The sequence below is a fragment of the Halictus rubicundus genome, chromosome 8, assembly GCF_050948215.1.
Source record: "Halictus rubicundus isolate RS-2024b chromosome 8, iyHalRubi1_principal, whole genome shotgun sequence".
NCBI classification, from domain to species: Eukaryota; Metazoa; Arthropoda; class Insecta; order Hymenoptera; family Halictidae; genus Halictus; species Halictus rubicundus.
The window spans coordinates 5,198,050-5,217,007 of NC_135156.1; the positions used below are offsets into that span (position 1 = coordinate 5,198,050).

General features: G+C 38.4%; 2 protein-coding genes across 4 annotated transcripts in view; one reads left to right on the plus strand and one right to left on the minus strand.

Moving 5' to 3' along the window:
* The window catches only part of LOC143356024 (uncharacterized), a 36,751-nt gene extending 33,405 nt beyond the window's left edge, over nucleotides 1-3,346 (minus strand). Inside the window, exon 1 of the mRNA XM_076791334.1 lies at nucleotides 2,924-3,346. The gene's annotated coding sequence lies outside the window, so the exon portion shown is untranslated. The remainder of the gene's footprint in view (nucleotides 1-2,923) is intronic.
* The window catches only part of Dnalig3 (DNA ligase 3), a 71,073-nt gene that overhangs the window by 36,996 nt on the left and 15,119 nt on the right, over nucleotides 1-18,958 (plus strand). The gene's annotated exons all lie outside the window — the stretch shown is intronic.

Below are 18,958 nucleotides of genomic sequence, written 5' to 3' on the forward strand. Positions count from 1 at the left end.
ATGGCGGCTTAAAAATGGCGTACAGTGCACAAAAATGATCTTAAACAAAAAAATCAAAATGGAATCGTTAGTTTATGCACATAGATTCTTCTTTTATTAAAGTTCGCACAATTGCAAAAAGGTGGTTTAAAAAAAACGAGTTTTTTGTTATGAATTTCTGTTAATAGTAATGTTTTAAATTAAAAATTAAAAATCGGAGCTCGTCATATTGTGACTAATTATTTATAGAATATTTATAACATGCTTCATAAAGATTGAGTAATCAATTTTTGAGCTACGTTGCACGGCGTGCGAAATTTTGCGTTTCGAGAAAAATGCGTTTGAAGTTTGAGCAACGTGAAAAACACATTACGTGTTTGTATATCGTGAAAAAAACTTAATTCATTTTAATTTCCCGCGGTTTTTTGTTAATCTGCGATTTCAGGGCCATAGAACAGATCTTCCTCTTCCTCAAAAAGTTGTACTTCAGTCGTGTTTCTTCTTTGCGAGATGCACGAGCCTTTCCAACAAGACACCGACTACGTGAGCCAACCGTCCAATACAACCGTTCACTTTATTTTGAAAATAACGTAAAAGAACATCTCTGATCAATTTCTAACTTTTTTTATCGTATTCTTGAGGAAATATCGATTTAAACAAAAAAAAAAAAGAAAATGTTCAAAAATTGTATTTCACACAAGGTTCCCCCATTAAAACGATTCCCAAGAACCGAAATTTGCCAATTTTAACATCCCCCTGCGATTAGCATACTTTTATCCAAAATAGATATTTGCTCCGTCGACTACCACGCACGTTACATGAAAATTTTTCTCGATTTTAAGACCAGATCTAAATTGTCCAACGTAATTGCAAGAAGCAAAAGTTAAATTAAAGTACATTTACTCTCCTAGTCGTTTTAACCCTCCGTATGCTATGTCGGAGTCATTCGTGACCCGTCACAGTGGGGGACGACACTTTTTATTCCGAAATAAGAAAATCCCCTCTTTTTCTTCATCCGAAATACGACGTAAGCCGGTCCCGAGCCATCGTCTTATATCGAAAGAAAACTGTAGTGGAATATACGCGTGGGTCAGAAATGACACCGGCATAGGGCCTAGAACCGAGGGTTGGTTAATTACTTGAGAATAATACGTTCGATTCTTCTGATGTCGTTGTAGGTTTGTATTCGACCCATTTTTCAGTTTCCTACGAGTCTGTCTTTGCAAATTTCGATGATCGTGAATTAAAAAATTAGTCAACATTTTATCCTGTAATCCGTCCGATATAACAGAACGATAGACTTGCGTATCGTCCTGCAATTGATCTGGAGAATTTTTATTTTCTGTAGAGATCCACAGCCTAGTGATGAATACGTTCGGATTGCGCAAATTTGAGCAAACTTTCGCAAACGATCGACCGGCGAAACCGACGATCGCTATGGGATTTCCACGAGAAATTGTTATCGTAGAAACTGTACGGCGAGTTAACTTCTGACACGGCACAGATTGCAGCCCGTTGATTCCTTCTACGCGTCATAGTCTTGACCCAGTGTGCATCATTCTGCATCCTCGCGAAACTTTCCGCTGCACTGTCTCGAAGAAGCTTGCCTCGCGCGCGAAAAACGAGTATGTCCGAATTTTGTAAAAATTTGTAACACGTAAAATTGGAACATATCTATGCGACCCCGACAGTGTACAATTTCATTAAAAGATGGACACGCTCGGTTTCTGCAGTAAAGTCTTCGATTGCTGATTAACAGAATAGGGATAGAAATGTTGTGCTTCGATTGCAAGATACAGGATCTAAATGGAAATTTATTTCTCTGACTAATTATTATATTATTTTAAAAATAATATGTCAGTATTAAATTCTTTTCATGCCTCTACTATTTTAATTTTTGTTAATCTTTATCATGAATCCACAAAATCAGCAGTTTACTAATTCACGTCAACCTTCTGTGATTGCTCTTCTTCCCCACGCTTCTTTTTAATTATCTAATTATTATCAAAATTACGCCGATTTTTCCGATTATTTTTCGGTTATTAAATAATTTGTAACATTTCTTAGTTTCCTGAATTATCACAGCATGTTTCATGTTTTATTGCAGCAAGTTCGATCGCAAAACAAGAGGTTTTATTCGAAAGAGAATTTAGGTTCTTTCGGACGTAGCATAATAGCCTGATTGCCAAATCGGTGAAGTAAAAAATTCTATGAAATCGAAGTAGGCGTTTTAGTGAAAGAAAAATTGAATTCAATTCCCTTTCAACATTCTTGCGCGTTATTAGCTATATATTTACTAAATCCCCCTGAACAAGAGATTAAGATCTTCCACTATGAACAAGGATAATATCAACGACATCTCCGCATTTGTCGCATTCTCATTTCACAATCTTTACGCATCTATATGACAGAGTAGGCAATATTTCAAAGAGTAAAAAGAAAAAAATTTTTAAATGTCGATCCACTACTCTGAACTGATCAAAATTATTCAAGAAACAAATAGTTTAAAAATATTGATCCATTAGTTTCAACTTCTTAAAATTATTAAAAATATACAGTCTCAGAATATCGATCGACTATTCCTAGCTCATCAAAATTATTAAAGAAACAAAGAGTTTAAAAATATTGATCCATTAGTTCCAACTTCTTAAAATTATTTAAAATATACAGTTTCAGAATATCGATCGGATATTCCCAGCTTATCAAAACTATTAAAGAAACAAAGAGTTTCAGAATACCGATCTACTAATCACAACTTAACGAAATGCTTAAAAAAAAAAAAAAACAAAGCAAAGTTTACTCGTTTCCCGTTTCCTGCGACCGATGTCGAAAGACTTATTGCGCACAAAGATCCGCGGTCGACTAATCGCCGAATCAAGAACCTCGGATCGATCGAATTCGATCGATTCGAAGCGCGGAGATAAATTACTGCTCGAATACTCACAGCAGCCCGAAGTCGTTCTCCTGATTATTATCCCTCGGACTCTTGGAACAAGTCGGTGGTTGCACTGTACAGTGTCCTTGCTCCGTCAACGACGAAGTCGATCGTCTTCGACCCTTTTCTTTTCGTCCTTTGTTACCACCCACGCTTACTGTCACTCTGTCACCACTGTGTCCTTAACGATCCAAACTCTCTTTTTCTTCTTTTTCAGAAAGAAAAAAAGAAAAATTTTTAGCCGCCTTCTATTCTCTCTGGTTTTCGTTTTCAATCGGTTCGCGATCGCTTCGGAGGTTTCTTGCGGTCAGTTTCGACTTATTGCGCAGGGGCACGCGTAGCACGAGTTAATTAAGAGCTAATCTGCACGCGACACTGGCCACGCAATCACGACTATTGGTTTCGCGACTATTGGTCAGCCGGGGGGCTGTGCTCGCAGTCTTATAAGCTTAGAGTCCCCCACCTAATCGAGTGCGGAGTGTAAAGGCCGATGTCGAGCCCCTTCTCGTGCAGCCAGCTTGGCTCCAGACGGCTTGCACTCACTCACTCTCTCTCTCTCTCTCTCCTTCCTGTCCCTCCCCCTCTCTTTCCTCTCGTTCTCTCCCCCACCCCCTCTCTCTCCCTCCGATGTTTCCTGTCGGTGTCCGCGCGGCGCGATTTACCCCTCCCCCTTAATTTCGCGCGGATCCTCGATTATCGCAATCCTTACCCCCTCCCCTTTTAATTCGCGACCACCCTCGCCCCCCTCTTTTCCTCTTAACCCTCCCACCACCGATCACGATCGCCTTCGCTTTTCGTTTACGTGGATCTCCTCCGGCGATCCTCCGACGATTAGCCGCTAAACCCAGCATCGAAAGTGCCTGTACAATTAAAAAATATAGTAACCACGATTAGACTGCGGACGTCTGTTGCAAAATAAAAATTTTCTGTGTTTCTCATATGGTGTTCGAGCCACCTTAAGAACGTTCTTCTTCTCTGAATCATCTTACTGGGTCAAAATTAATATGTCATTTAGAATATCTTGTCATAAATTAGATCGAGCTATTTCGATTTGAATTTTATTTCCGGACTGCGGATGTTAACGCAAAATAAAAATTGTTTCTTTCCGCGATGAGTTTGGAAAGCTCAACATTACGTAACGATATCCTTCGATTTTGCATAAAGTCCGCAGTCTATTTGTTATTTTCGATTGCGGCACGGAATAGTGTGCGAACAGTACGATCAGGTGAAATACGAAACGGCGAACAGATTCGAAAATTTCAAAATACCGTTATACATGTATTTCTGTCTTGTTAACATTATCGAAATAAGTGATAACCACTCGGCCGCCATTCATCCGCGAATCGCAGTGCAAAAGCAGCTTGAATCGCAAACTTTTCGAATCACACATATTTTTGACGATATTTTCTCAGAGCGTGGTTGACCTTTTTATTGCCCCGATAACTTTGGAACCTTGAATAAATTTCAAAGTTGGCGGCAGTTAAAAATTCAACTACTTTAACACGTTAACTGCCATGTCACCCATATGTGGGTGACGGAATTATTTGTCCAGGTTTTAAAATGAATTTTTACGTTAATACATTCATTGTTCCAACTTTGATTAGGATCTGTAAAATGCGAGAAAGTTCGAGGACTACTCAATATCATACATTTATTTTTTTCAATCTTTATTTCATTAAGTAACTTACTTTGACTTTATGGAATTTTTGAGGTTTCTAGTATGGCAGTCAAAGTGTTAAAACAGTACGTTTCCGTTCAATACATTCGATATAATCGCCGCCGACCTTAAGGGCCAAGACTCTGTAAATTACCGACAAAATTAGACGAAAAATGGTTTCACATGCCTCAACTTTTCGTCCTTATATGAGAATATTTTTCGCTGGCAAAGGGCTCATTCGAAAGAGGAAGGTTCAATGCAGCGCGGGCTGGTCATCAGCTGATTAGATTATGCAGATATTGAGTAATATAAGTGTTAGAAGTAGGTAAAAAATTGATGGTGTGCATGCCACGGGATCCAAGCATTTTTATGCCATTGGATTGAATTTTCTGGATGAAGTCGAGTGCAGCGCGCGCTAGAAAATATCTCCAGCTACAAATTGAGCTATATTTTGTCATGATTCCCTGGAAAATAAAGTCAAAAACTTGAAGCCCTTTTCTGCCCTCAGCATTCATGACATCGATAACGCAGAGCAAAAAATGTGACAAGTTTAGTCACAGATTTAAGGGCCGCCGGATCAAGATCAAGACGGATCTTAAATCAGTGTCCGGAGGCTGTTAACGGAAATTAACAAAAATGAACAAAAGTTACGCGACTACCTTTGGCCCTTAATCGCAAAAAAAATCAAATTATTACGTTCATTCACGAACGCGTTTCACTGCGAGTGTCTCGCAAACACTCGAACAAAAATATTGAACCAGTTCATGGCGTCTAAATCAACATGAAACAGTGTCGTACACAGGACTCCATCAAAAAAGTGAAAACTATCGATCGCTCCCGACGATCAATTCGACTTCATTCCGAGGCAAGAGCGATTCACGAATTGCCGCCGTTTGCGACCGGAAAGAGCCGCCGCAGAGTATTTTCGCGAATTTTCTTGGATTTCCTCGGAGAGAATGATCGGTGCGCGCGCACGATGATCGAGAGCGGGCGGGGCTAACCCGCCGATAATCGGCAACGATACAGATCGACGGACCAATGACGACTCGTGACGCAGCATCGTCGGCCCGGAGATCTATGACGCGAGTCGGTTTCAATGTAAACGTTCGCCTCGAGATCTCGTCGTATCTACATCGCATACACACAACAACGATTCCCGAGCACGAGCCCGACAACCACGGTCACCGAATTCTTGCGGAAAGTTGCGCAGAAATCTCGCCTCTCTGTTTTCCCGCGCGACGCGCTTGTGTCACCGCAATAAATAATAATTAAACAGCGATAACTACAGCCCGCGAGTAAATCGAACCGCGCGAGCTTCTTCCTCCGGGGATCGTGGTCGTTGCTTCTTCGTCAATTTCAAAACACTTAGGCCTCCTTTCCGTCCGACACGGGACTGGCAACGGATACGCGCACGGTGGCTCGCATAATCGATCGAGCAACGTTCCAAACGAAATCGCTCTTCTCAAATTCGATATTCTCGGGAAGACTGCGATTTTTAGTCGATTTAGAAAATTATAACATACACCCTGATGCTCCGAGGAATTCATAAAATTTCTGCGAAAATAATTTCCCTTACGATTACTATTTCAGACCTGCGAAGACAACGCAGTTTACGCTAGATTTACGGGACCCGTACGAAATGACGGATTCTAATATTTTTAATTTACGAATATTGAGACAAAGAATATTTATACTTACATAATTATAAATATATAAGTATTTATTTAATTAGTATTTAAGTATTTACTTATTTAGTAAGCATTTATATTAAACAAATTGATTTCTTTGGGTATACAGTAAGGAGCAGAACTGATTACACACTATTTGAAACAACATAACTTTTTTAAAATTTGATCAAATGACTTGAATGTTATTGAGAAGTTAGAAGGATCAGTTTATTAGACGAGGTGTAAAAAATTTTCGCAAAAGAAATAGTAAAAGTTGGTTTTTTCAGCTTTTTTATCTGAGCCTGTATTGAAAATTTAAAGAATGTGTTTGTTTGTCTCGAATAAATTATATCCATGCTGAACATTTCACCGATATTGGTTACTTCGTTTACGAGTTATAAACGATTAAAAGTGCAATTTTTAGACGAAAATCGTGAAAAATGGCAATTTTCCCACTTTTACTGTATATTCTTTAAAAAACGGTTACAAATTTTGATAGATACAGTCATGTTATTTTTAATAAAAGTAACGTAATGTAGTCCTTTTTAGTGCTCCGTAAACCTAGTGTTAACAAACATGTTGACCAGGCGAAGGCGACTGATCGGTGATCGTTCGATCCCGCAGGACGATTCCTTCAGTCCTCGATCCCTCGATCGCGAACCGATCCGAGATCCGTCGGCCGTGCGAGTGCCTCTTGATAAAACGAGAGCCGGTTCTCGGTGACCTCTCGCCAGCAAGTAAAAAAAAGCGGTCGATAATTATAGTAATCTCGAAATTATCGGGCTAGCGCGAGCCTAGTAGATAGACCGTTTATCGTTGTCGCCGAAAATAAGTTAATCTGCGCGCGCGATTCGCTGCCAAACAATTTTCATTCATTAACAGCGAGAGAGATGACAACAATTTGGTAACACATAGTTGGACACAGGATTGAGAAACTTATATTGATTCCGTTATTGCTAAATCTTGATTCGGGAACGCCGTGGCGGCGTTATCTCTCACGGTTCGATTACAGGAAGGGCATTCGCGTGCTCTGTGTCACGCGAACCAGCGTTATCGAAGCTTAGGACCGGATAAATATTATTGTTTAGGAACCGCGAACGAGATTTCGTGATTCTACAAGCTCCGGAGACTCGGCATAACGCGGGAGGGGTTTGGGGAAGGATTAGTTGCGCAACGGAGCTTGTCGAAATTGACAGTGGTCTCGTGAAATCAGATAACACGTCCGAAAACATTCTGTCCAGTCCTAAACAGTATCCTGATCGTCTAAAAAATATACTGTTTCAAAAATTGCTACAGAATAATAAGATGAATATGAGCGCGAGAGCCACGCCCACTTGACCCTGTGGCTTTTCTTCTAGACATTTTACGTCTTAAATAATTAAGTAATCAATTAAAAATGCATACGTGCATGTGTTTGTACATGTCTTTGCTACGTCTGTCCAGAGCCTTTTTTTCGATACGAACACTAAATCTCTCGAAAGTAAGAGAATCTCTCTGCGGCAGCCATCTTGTGACGTCAGACTTGCTTCAGAAAGCGAGTTTTCTGCCGAATATTACAAATTACTCCACGATGAGGTAGAAATTCGCAATTTGGGCTCTGGACAGACGTAGATTGGACTTTCAGGAGACACAAGTGACCACTTTTAAACTGCTCATTGCAATATTGAAGCGTCAATTTGTCAAGATTTTGACCCTTGCAAGTTCATATACGTATATTGCAGAGAGATTCTCTTAATTTCGAGAGATTTAGTGTTCGTATCGAAAAAAAGGCTCTGGACAGACGTAGCAAAGACATGTACAAACACGGTGGTGTGCATTTTTAATTGATTACTTACTTATTTAAGACGTAAAATGTCTAGAAAAAAAGCCACAGCGTAACATAGCGTGACAGTCAAGGCCAAATGCCTGCCGGCCCCCTTAAATGGAAGGCGTGGCAATTTTCGGCAATTTTTAAAGACTACGGAGTCCAAGCGAAGATTTGGCACTCGCTGTTCTCTGAAGCATTTGGCAACACTGTTCTGGCTCCGTCGAGGTCTCGGGCAACTAAGCCACGCCCTCCGGGGCGCTCTACGGGGATCTGTTTCCTTGATGAGATTTCCTCCCGGGGTTAAGCGAAAGTGCTCCGGGGGCAAAGGTCGCGAATTCCACAGCTCCGGGGAATTCACACGCCCCCACAACGGCCACGACCGCGTTTCGGCCGCTGATTTTACTTTTTAGATCCAGCAGGATTGCATAATTTTCCTGTTGCTGAAATGCGTCTCGCTTAAGACGCCGGATGTTAGAATAATGGGCCTCGGCGAAAATTTGCAAATCGTTTTCAATGTGTTTCCAAAGGAATTTCCGAGCGTTTTCTACGGCTAATTAAAGGTAGAAGAATGCGTTTTAAAATTCCAGAGGTTAGAATTGCCACGAGAGATCGCATTCAAATTTTGAAAAAACGAATCGCAAAGATCGGCGATTTTCGAATGGCGATCTCAATGTGTTCCCGAGGGAATTTCCGAGCGTTTTCTACGGCGAATTAGAAGAATGCGCTTTAAAGGGCGAGATCTAGCAAACCCGTACGGCGCTAACCTAACACAACGGCGTATGCCACGAGACCCCGTCCGTCGTGAGATCGAATGATTCTTCGAATTTTTATGCGAACGGTGTCGCATGTTCACCAGTGGACACGCATGTTCGATAAGTGGAGCGCGATCGAATTTTTCGATAGATTGCGCCGGGCCGAGCGGAAAGTCACCACGACTTGGCACAGTTACCATCCCGAGGATGATCTTCGCGCTAGGTCAAGAACCTCCGCCCCTTCCCCCCTCCCCACCGTGGACCGGAATCTTCCCCTCCCACTTTTTGGAATCCTCCCACTTTTCGAAGCTAGATCGCGATCGACGGTTTCGCCTCGTTGCAGCCAAAGAACTCCGACGAATTCCGCGCCGATAATAATTGTACGGCGACATTTCGTCTGCTCGACTTTAATTATCGGGGAGACGTACGAGGAGCAGCTGCGCGGCACCATAAATCATCAACAGTCGCGTCGACGTGTCACCGATCGACCATACTTTGACCGGCAACCGTTCTCCTCACTGATCTGATCGGTTCCGAATAAAAATTGTAAATCCTTAGAAAAATCTTCGACGTGCGCGACACGTCATTCCCAACTCTGCGGCAGGAACCTCTCGACGTGGCTGGCACGGCGTTTCAGCGCGAGGGGTTAAATAATTTTAATTCTCGACTATTTTATGGTGTGCCTACCCGTTTCACAGATTCATAGAAATCTGCAGTCTAGTGATTTCAAATAAAGTTATTCTGTGACGATTGTGGGTAGCAAGAATAAAATAAAAATTGATTTCATCGCTCGATAATTTTAATGCACTGAAAACGACAGACCGATTTAAAAATTTTCTAATCTTTCACTGTTTTATGTTTCACCCAGTTAATTTTTGTCATAAACGCATAAAAATCTGCGGTCTAGTGATTTCAAATAAAGTTATTCTGTGGCGATTGTGGGTAGCAAGAATAAAATAAAAATTGATTTCATCCCTCGATAATTTTTTCTGCACTGAAAACGACAGACCGATTTAAAAATTTTCTAATCTTTCACTGTTTTATGTTTCACCCAGTTAATTTTTGTCATAAACGCATAAAAATCTGCGGTCTAGTGATTTCAAATAAAGTTATTCTGTGGCGATTGTGGGTAGCAAGAATAAAATAAAAATTGATTTCATCGCTCGATAATTTTACTGCACTGAAAACGACAGACCGATTTAAAAATTTTCTAATCTTTCACTGTTTTATGTTTCACGCAGTTAATTTTTGTCATAAACGCATGAAAATCTGCGGTCTAGTGATTTCAAATAAAGTTATTCTGTGGCGATTGTGTGTAGCAAGAATAAAATAAAAATTGATTTCATCGCTCGATAATTTTAATGCACTGAAAACGACAGACCCATTTAATAATTTTCTAATCTTTCACTGTTTTATGTTTCACCCAGTTAATTTTTGTCATAAACGCATAAAAATCTGCGGTCTAGTGATTTCAAATAAAGTTATTCTGTGGCGATTGTGGGTAGCAAGAATAAAATAAAAATTGATTTCATCGCTCGATAATTTTAATGCACTGAAAACGACAGACCCATTTAAAAATTTTCTAATCTTTCACTGTTTTATGTTTCACACAGTTAATTTTTGTCATAAATGCGTAAAAATCCGCAGTATAGTGATGTCACATTTACAAGGGTTGCAAAGTGGACACAGCTGAAACTTTGATTCGTTGTGTGCATACACCTAGTAATGTTTCACGAAGGATGCTCTTAACCCTTCGGGGACGACGGTGGATTGTCGGTTTGCTTATTACAATAATTTCTTGACGATTTAGACGATTTAATGTTTTTCCTAGTTGCCTTAAAATTCGAGAAAGTGAACAGTAATGCACGAGAACGCATGGCATCTAATAATCAGACTTTCTGTAATCAATTTTGAAATATTTTTTAGAGTCAGTACGGCGCACAATGCGGAAATGGCCTATTTTTGGGCGCTTCTCTAAATTTGGTTATTAATGTATATATATTTAGGTAATTCTTCTCAAAAAATGAAATGTACCAATATAATTAATAAATTTAACAAGAAATTAACAATTTTTATTAAAAAAATTTGTTTTTAAAAACTAACAGATTTAAAACGAAATTAATAGTAAAAGAACCATATGTAAAATTAATAATAAGAAACTTAGACAAATTATAATAGTAGTAAACAAAATTAACAAACTGAACAAATCGCAATTCGCTATTTGACTCCTTCTTAGTACTTGGAATGTAATCTCCATTCACGTCCTTCCAAACAATCTTGAACTATCCTTGCATTCTTCTTGCTTTTCCAATAGGTATAGTGTAACACATATTATAAACAAATTAAGAATACTTCAAAATGATTGATATATAATTATTGAAAAATTGTAAACAATTTCCATCCTAATACGCATTTTTTGCAAAAGAAATGTATTTCCTATCGTGGTATACACGAATATTGAATTTTTGTAGTAAATTTCGCACTGTGACTGGCGGACAAATGGCAAAATTTTGAACAAAACTCCAAGTTTGTTTACGAATGTATATGCATTGTTAATTATTCACAGAAAATGAAATTTAACAATACAACTAATAAATTTAAAAAGAAATTTACAAATTTTCCACAATAGAACCCAAAAGGAAAGGTATGTGCACTTGTTAAAAAGTCTATAAAATTAAGAGTAGCAGTTAGTTGCAAACAAAACTGTAAAATAAAAATTTAAAACTATAAACTATAACAAGTAATATACCCGAATATGTAATAATCTCAGGATATATTTTGCCGTTTTCGTAATATGTTAATTTGAAGTTTTATATGCAATTAATAAATAAAACCACCGTTGAAAATTTATACAAAAAGTAAATCTACTTTATTAAACGTACAAAAAATGCATATACTTTGTTGAGCACTTTCCATTATACAGAATTATTATTGCAACACTCATCTACAATTAATATAATACTTTTCGATTTTTGGTCCCCTAGAGAGAGCGGCCATGGCAAAATTTTTTTACAGAAATCAAAATTTCGTTACTAATGTACATGTAATGGTAATTATTCACAAAAAATGAAATATAACAATAAAATTAATAAATTAAAGAAAAATTAACAATATTTATGCATACAAATTATTATTAAATGATTAACCCTTTGCACTCGAAGCTATTTTGACTCCAAAACGAAACATTTCTTGCGACCTAGAATATTTCCCTTCTATATATTTTTTTTCATGTTCTACATACGAAAATGGTACAATTTACTCGTACAATACTGAAATGTTTCGTAATTTACTTAATACAAACAAATTTAATAATGTAAAAAATATTTTGAGTAATGATACAGCAATTTTTAGTGGCGTCTTACTGTCGCCATTCACGTTATATGTTACGATATACACGTATAGTGAGATATGCCCCGCTTATCCGCACTGTGCGGCGCACAGTGTGGCCAAGGCGGCAAAAAATCCATTTTATAAATTTTTGATTTTTATAAAAAAAAATTATTTTTGTATAGCCCAATAGTGAGTGCATAAGTACATAATGTGCTACAGTCCGATTTTTTAAAAAATTTTATTTACGGAGATACACGCATGGTAAATAACCTTTTCTTCAGTGCGATAGTTATCTAATTATTCCGCCTATAATTGAATACTTAGGGGTCTACAAGTTATATGGGTTATTACAAATAGGTTAAACTATTAGCTGGCGAAAAAAATTTTTCAAAAAAAGTTGTTCAACATTAAGTAATATGAACTAGCATGAAGCCTTTTTGCGTTACGCTCATTTTTTATTTATGGAGGAATACAAAAAATCCTTTGAAAAGCTTCGATCTGGAAATAATCGTTTTCGCAAAGTGCAATATTGATCTAATTCTGTTTAAAAAATCTTGAGACACTTCCAGGCCCTTTCGCCGCAATTTAAGTTTAAACATCAACTTTCAGAATTTCCAAGAATGAATCGCGCGGAAGTTACCGTTACTTGATGTTTTGGGTGAAATTTTTTAAGGAGATATCATAAATAATAAAGAAAAATGTGAAATAGTTAGTTAGAATTAATTTTTTAAACAAAAAAAATTTAATAATAATCTGTCTACGTTTTGTTCATTAGATCACTGTTTTTAAATTGAATCACTGTTTTTAAATTAAACTATCCAACAAAATTTGTTGCCGTTTTATCGCATACTGAACGAAAAGTGTATCTCCGGAATTAGAGTAACGCAAGATACACCACGTGGAGGTCGCACGATCGGAATGCACCCCATGTGTAATGTGTGGTTAGTGTCGTTTGTGTGTGTTTTAGTGATGTAATCGGTTTCTTAACATTTCCCGATAATAAACTGCAACAATGGAATGACTGGATTCTTACATCTATCACTTTAACACGTTGAATGCCACGTCACCCATATGTGGGTGACGGAATTATTTGTGCAGGTTTTAAAATGAATTTTTACGTTGATATATTCATTGTACCAAACTTGATTAGGATCTGCAATGTGCAAGAAAGTTGGAGGACTACTCAGTATCATACATTTAATTTTTTTCAATTTTTATTTCATTAAATCACTTACTTTGATTTCATGGAATTTTGGGGGTTTCTAGTTTGGCGATCAAAGTGTTAAGGGGTTACATACCTTCAACGGCGGTGAAAATTTATATTTTAAATGAAATTTTTAAGGGATATATCTTAAATAATAAAGAAACATGTGAAATTCATACGTATAAACAAATATTTAATAACAATATTTTAATGTTAAATAAACAAATTTTTCGTTCACTGGACCACTGTCCCAAAATGCAACAGGTATTTCAATGAACGCTATAAAAATAATTTATGTAAAATAATAAAAAATTGTTATTAAATATTTTTTTATACATAAAGAATTAATAATGCATTTCACATTTTCCATTATTATTTGGAAATGTTCCTACTAAAGTTCACCTAAAACATCGAATACACCGTAATTTTCGTACGATTCTTTCTTGGGAATTCTGAAGGATGATATTTAAATTTAAATTGCGGCTAAGGGGTATCGAAGGGTGTTGAGATTTTTTACACAAAGTTAGTTCAATATTATACCTTGCCAAAACGATCAGAGCTAGACCAACATCTATTAAAGGATTTGTTGTATGCTTCCATAAATAAAAAATGAGCAGAAAACAGAGATTCCCGATTAGCCCATGTTACGTAATGTTTAACAACTTTTTAAAAAAAATTATTTTTGCCAAATAAGCATTGTACCTATGGCAATCTTTCCACAAATTTTCAAACAAATTCGTTGGATAGTTTCGTTTTTACAGATGTTTTGCCGTTTTTTGGCCATTTGGCACCACTGTGCGGCGTACCGATGTCGAGTCCGAGGGTAGGTTAGGTGGGTACATTTTACCAAGGGAGGTGAGCATTGGGACAAATGCTGAAACGTGTTAAAGTCGACCGCGGCGCGGCGTTCGGTCAATAGCTCGATGGAGGGCCGATCTGACCTCTCGCGCGTGCTCCTCCGAAAAGTGAAATCTCTCTTTCACTTTGTCGGCAGATAGAGCGACAAAGAGAGAGGATATAGAGAAAGCGCGCGCGAGAGAGAGAGAGAGAGAGAGAGAGAGAGAGAGAGAAAGAGAGAAAGAGAGAGAAACAGAGTGCAATGCGAAACGGAGAGACGATAAAGCGAGACGAAAAATCCGCAGTTGGCGCGAAGGTCGGCCAATTGAATTTCTTTTTGCTTTGTTTACGGGGCAGATCGCGATTCCGCAGCGCCGAAGTAAACACGATTCTCGCGCGTCTCGGAGACCGCACGCGGGATCTGCTAGCTCTCGTTTTCGTTTTCGCATCGGCAAGACGAGACGCTCGCTCGCAAAAGCGGAGGTGACTTCATACGTAAGATTAGAGAATGATCAAACAGAGAAAGAGAGAGAGAGAATGAGTGAGAGAGTAAGAGTTAATTAATGATCGATGGGCCGAAGGAAACGCGGGATGACGATAGGGGGGGAGGGGAGAGGTCACCGAGTTGATACCACCGCCTCGTACAAAGTGTAGTTCCGCGGACAGCTGATAACTGATAGCGCGACAGCGTCCTCGTCGGGCCCTCGATTAGAATTTCCTCGGGGGGACGTCAGCTGACTCACTGAATCCTCTCACGACTCGCGTAATTACCAGTGGAATCAGCTTGCAATGATCAGACACGCCGACTGATTTACACTCGGTGCCCGCTCCTTCGTCCGCATCAAAGTATGCAATTTTTATGGCAAATGTTAACACACTGTGCCAGCGACTCCCGTAATCGATTATTACACTGCGTATCTGTACGCAAATTCAAAATTTCCTGGCTTATTTTATAGAAACGAGGATGAGGAACAAGTTCAATTTATCGACTAGAAAATTCATTATGGCAAGCACAGAGCACAGATCGTATCACACGTTCACTGCCACGTCGGTCATATATGGGTGAAACAATTCTTCTTGTGTATCTTCAACACTAAACCTACCACGGTCAAAATGATTGGTTTTCTATTTCAAAATTACTGAAATTATAAAAACGTTTTCATGGGAAATTACCGACTTGGCATATTTATTTAAGCACATATTATAATGAAAATCGTACAAAGTTTAAGTAAACTCAATCTTCTCCCTTCTATAAGACGTTTAATATAAATATATTAGGGGGACCCATAAGTAATCAATTATTTTGAAATCTAAAACAAACTTTGTAGTAAATTCAAGTTTTTATTTCTTAATTTATTATACAGGGTGGCCCACATAACTCTGAACAGCTCAATATCTCGAAAACTATGCCATCGATTTTAAAGTTCTTAGTCTTAAATTGCATGGAATTGAAGGGCCCCTTTCTGACTACATAAACGTGAAGTGGCCTCCCTTCCCCTTTAACGGGGGAGGGGAGGTACCTTTGTAATTTTAAATGGAACCCCCTATAACATGTTACATATTTAGATTCTACCGCAAAAAACAAGTCAATTTTGTCTGAAACATTTTTTTGTCAGATACTTCCATGATGTAGGTACTTGAAGCGCTCGGAAATAGCGTTATGGAATTATACGCGCTTGAGTCCTTTGCTTATTCGTGAAGAAATAAAATGTACTTTAAATTAAATGTTCAAAATGTCCACCACGGGCTTGTAAACATTTATTTACTCGAAACATCAAAGTTGTTCTAACATTTTTTAACATTTCGGGAGTCACTGAAGCGCAAGCGTCACGTATTCTTTGTTTCATATCCTCTTTTGTCGTCGGTGGTTCAAACATAACTTTGTCCTTTATATATCCCCATAAGAAAAAATCTAATGGTGTTAGATCGGGGGATCCAGGAGGCCATTGACGAGGTCCCCCATGACCTATCCATTTGTTCCCAAATTTTTCGTTCAAAAATTGCCTGGTGATGATTGCAAAATGTGGAGGAGCGCCGTCTTGTTGGAACCACATTTCTCTTCTAACGTGCAGTGGCACATCTTCCAAAAGCGCAGGCAAATGATTTTTTAAGAAATCACAATAACTTGCAGATGTTACAGTTTCTTGAAAAAAATAAGGTCCAATCACAAAATCTCCTATTAGGCCACACCAAACATTTAAAGACCATCGATGTTGAAAGGGAACACATCGCAATCCAATTTGGGTTTTCCACGGCCCAATAATGCAGATTATGTCTATTTACATGCCCTGAATTCATAAAACTGGCCTCATCGGAAAAAAGTATTTTGCACAAAAAGTCGTTTTCCACAACACCCTGCAGCCACTCACAAAATCTTACGCGGTGATCGTAATCTGCTATCGAAAGCTCTTGTGATAAAACCATGTGATATGGACGATACTTTTGCCGTTTCAAAATTCGTTGAATTGATGAACGACTAATATGTGATGTTTGTGCAAGTTGACTAATATGAGGATTTAATGTAATTGCAGCAAGAATACTGGCACTATTATTTTCATTAGTGACAGCTTTAAGTTTATTGCGAGTTTTTTTACACAATTCACCGTGCTCGCGAAGCCGCTTTTCTAAATTATGAAATGTTGCATGACATTTTTTGATCCCATAACGTTCAAAAAACATCACTGCTGCACGCCGATAATTTTTTTGGCATTCACCTAACGTTAATAACATATTCACTTCTGTGTCAAAAGTAGCCATAATCACAATGTTACTGCTTGAATAACAGCTCTAAACTGAATACGTTTTCATAGATAAGTGAGTCAAACTCAAGAATTGTAAATATTATTGTTTGTGTTTCTTCATGAATAACCAAAGGACTCAAGCGCGTATAATTCCATAACGCTACTTCCGAGCGCTTCAAGTACCTACAACTCGAAACTTCAAACTGTTATATCTCATCATGGAAGTATCTGACAAAAAAATGTTTCAGACAAAATTGACTTGTTTTTTCCGGTAGAATCTAAATATGTAACATTTTATAGGGGGTTCCATTTAAAATTACAAAGGTACCTCCCCTTCCCCGTTAAAGGAGAAGGGAGGCCACTTCACGTTTATGTAGTCAGAAAGGCCCTTCAGTTCCATGCAATTTAAGACTAAGAACTTTAAAATCGATGGCATAGTTTTCGAGATATTGAGCTGTTCAGAGTTATGTGGGCCACCCTGTATAATCTCCATCATTATCAAGGACAGTTTGCCATCTTTCCTGCAAATTTTCAATCCCCCTCTTACAGAAATCCAGGGTTCGTGAAGCAAAATACGACTCAAGGTGCCTCCTTGCATCTTCTTCAGAATGTTTATTTCCTAAATAACGCTCCAGAGATCTGAAAAGATCAGAGGGAGCAATATCCCTGGGAGTAAAACTTCCCATTGCAATTCTTTGATTTTTTCCTGAGTGAGTTTCGCTGTACGGGGCCGGGCATTGTCAATTTGCAGTATTACACCTTTCCTGTGGACTAAAGATGCCCTCTTTTTCAATAGTTCTGAATACAGCCGTTGTAATTGCTGACAATACAACTCAGCAGCAACTGTTTCTCCAGGTTTCAACAACTCAAAGTGAATCATGCCACGACAGTACCACCAAATACACAGTAACACCTTCCTAAGTGATATGCTAGGTTCAGGGGTTGATATTGCGGTTTGATTTGCAGAAAACCATTGCTTGGAACGCTTTATGTTATCATAAAGAATCCATTTTTCATCTCCGGTAACGATTCTGTTAAGAAATGGATAGCAATGAAGTACAAATTGATCGACGAATATTCTCGTTGGTCTCAGATAATTGATGCGGTACACATATTCCTTGTCTATACGCCTTTCCCATTTCGTGTAGGTGCCTTTGTATAGTTGCCCATGTGGACCCAAGGCTTCTCGATAATTCTTGTATACTTAATTTTGGATCAGCTTCCACTAGAGATTTTAGGGTGTCATTATCAAATTCGACTGGTCGTCCACTCCGAGGCCTGTCACAGAGATCATAATCACCAGTAGTAAAACTTCTGAACCATCGCTGACATTTGTTGACCTTCAATACATCTCCATAAACATCACAAATTTTCTTTGTTGTTACCGTTGCATTAAATCCCGCATGAAAATGAAAAAGTATGCAATGACGAATATGATCCTCGGAAGGGACGGACGCCGCCATTTTATTACAGGGTTGTAAAAAAAATTATACTTTTTAGAATATTTTCGACACAGGCTGCTTTACCGAAAACTGTGAAAGAATACGTGTTTCCTCTTCAACGATCGGTGCAGAACTAAAGGCAAAACAAATTCTTTGCAAATTGTTTATTACTTATGGGTCGTAATATGTTCTGTGATTGGTAGGTTTAGCGTTAAAAATTAATTTTGCTCATAGTACAACATGATTGGGATTTGCGCGATCTAAAACAGTTCGAGAAGTAATTCCACTGATAAGGTTCAACTCTGCAATTTTGATTACAAATCACTTTGATTTTGTAGGATTTTTGAGGGATGATTTCTCGGCAGTCAACGTGTTAATCCTCGTTGCTGTTTTCTTGTATATTAAACATTTGCACGCGCTATAAATGCACAAAGAGCCGTCCATTTGTTACTGGACCACCAGACTGTTAACAATCTCCCTGTCATTTTGACAATTGGCATGCTTACGTGCAGACGCTGCTTTAGAAATCGTTGCACGTGCCGACGTTTGTAGCAAGTTTTTCTCACTGAACCCTCTGCGTGACCGTTCGCGGAACAATAACGGTAAA